The following is a 2,391-nucleotide window of genomic DNA, read 5'->3' as shown; positions in this document are numbered from 1 at the left end:
AACTCAAGAAACTAGACTTTAAAATGCTAATTAACCCAATTAAAAATTGGGGCACTGAATTGAACAGAGAATTCTCAACAGAAGTTTGAATGGCCAAAAGACACTTGAGGTCATGCTCAACCTCCTTAGCGATCAGGGAAATGCAAATCAAAACAACCTTGAGATACCATCTTACACCTGTCTGAATGGCTAAAATCAAAAACACTAATGATAGCCTTTGCTGGAGAGGATGTAAAGTAAGGGGTACACTCATCCATTGCTGGTGGGAATGTAAACTTGTGCAACCACTTTGGAAATCAGTGTGGCAGTTTCTCAGGAAATTCGGGATCAACCTACCCTAGGATCCAGCAATACCACTCTTGGGAATATACCCAAGAGAAATAATCTTATAAATAGAACTAGCTGAAGCTTTCCTCTCATTGTATGGGAAACACCAATAACTGGAGGCCCTACAGTCTATACTGATGCAAATAACCCAGAAAAAAAATGGTTACAAATAAGAAAAATTAAGTAAAGTGGATCGAAGCTTTTATGATTCTTTTCAAAGCCAGAATTATATGCTCTTTTCGTGGTACTAACGGATATTAAGGAATCTCTCAACATAGTTACTCATCACAATATACAGAAAGAGGCATTTAGCATATTGAAATTGCTAAATTTACCAGATAATACAAAATTGACTTATTTATGCAAATACAAAAATCATGAACAAGAATTATCCCATATACACAAAACATATGATCCCATACATGACTGTCAGGTCCTCTAACACAAGGTAATGCAGAAATTGAACAACTATTAATTGGAAATTTGCTGGAGGCCTCAGAATTTTGTTCAAAAACATCATGTCAATAGCAAAGGATTAAAAAGACTTTTCTTTCATGTGGCAACAATCCAAGGAAATTATGAGGAAATAACCTAATTGTTCTTTATAAAACTAAACACAACTATGAAGCCCTAAATATGACTCTCTGCCTGTTCACTTAGATATTGCCTTTTATCCCTCCCTGGACTCCTCCTTCCAAAATAAGTCTCTTTCTAAAAAGAGGATTGGGTGACAATTTTCATTCACTGCCACAGAATAGAAGAACCTGGCTAGGGCATCTTTTAGGGGAATGAGCTGGGAAACCTTGGGGAGATGCTCTTTTGGGGAGGGCTGATCAAGGTGGAGGAGAAGATTGTTTTGGTTATCCTGAAATTTTTGTTTTTCCTCTACAAAAAAGGAACTTCCAGAGGCATCATGATCCCTGACATAAAGCTCTATTTTAAAGCTACAGTTATGAAAATAGCTTGGTATTGGCATAAAAACAGACAATAGACCAATGGAATTGGATCAAAGACCCTGATATTGATCCACATACCTATGAACTCCTGATTTTGACAAAGAATCTTAAATTATATAATGGAAAAAGGAAAGCATCTTCAACAAATAGTGCTGGTATAACTGGATGTCAGCATGTAAACGAATAAAAATAGAACCATATCTATCATGATGTACAAAACTCAAGTGCAAATGGATCAAAGACCACAACATAAATCCAGACACACTGAACCTCATAGAAGAGAAAGTAGGAAGTAGCCTTCAATGCATAGGCACAGGAGATCACTTCCTAAACATAACACCAGTAGCACAGACACTGAGAGAAACAATGAGGAAATGAGACCCTCTGAAACTGAAAAGCTTCTGTAAAGCTTAGGACACAGTAAACAAGACAAAAAGGAAATATTTCTGTTTATTCTTGAGACATGTTTTCTCTGTGTAGACTTGTCTGTCATAAAACTTACGCTATGGAAAATCCTGTGCTGAAACTCATAAATTTGCCTGTTTTTATCTTTCAAGTACTGGGACTAAATACATATACCACCACCCAGAAATCATTGTTAATGCTTAGAGTATTAAACTGATGTTCAGAATAAAGTTGACTATTACATTAAACATTAATCTTCCTCAATTTATGGCTTTATTCTCCCAGGTCTCACTACACTACAGCAGTGACAGACAAGCAAAGATGAAAATGAAAAATATTTTGGTACATCATCTCCTGAGAAGGAAATACATGCAACTAATAACTGCTATGAGAAGGATAATTTGTATTTCATGTGGATTACTTTCCTTGATAGTTGTCAGCCATGAAACCACATATGAAAAACCAACAAAAATGGCCAAAGCAGGTTCTATTTATATATTTGTTAATACATAGATGCATATATATATATATATTAATATGTAGCAATAAAAATGAAAGAAAAAGAGGCTGTCAAATTGAGAGTTGGTAAGATGAGAGGGACTGGAGGAAAGAAAGGGAGAAAAACTCATGTAAATCAATTTTATTTAACAGATATTAACAATATATTACTCTAAAATAAATATGTATAATAAATAATTTCTAT

Source organism: Microtus ochrogaster, unplaced genomic scaffold (assembly GCF_000317375.1).
Source record: "Microtus ochrogaster isolate Prairie Vole_2 unplaced genomic scaffold, MicOch1.0 UNK745, whole genome shotgun sequence".
NCBI classification, from domain to species: domain Eukaryota; kingdom Metazoa; phylum Chordata; class Mammalia; order Rodentia; family Cricetidae; genus Microtus; species Microtus ochrogaster.
The sequence above is the reverse complement of the archived record's forward strand: the minus strand, read 5'-3'. Positions refer to the sequence as shown.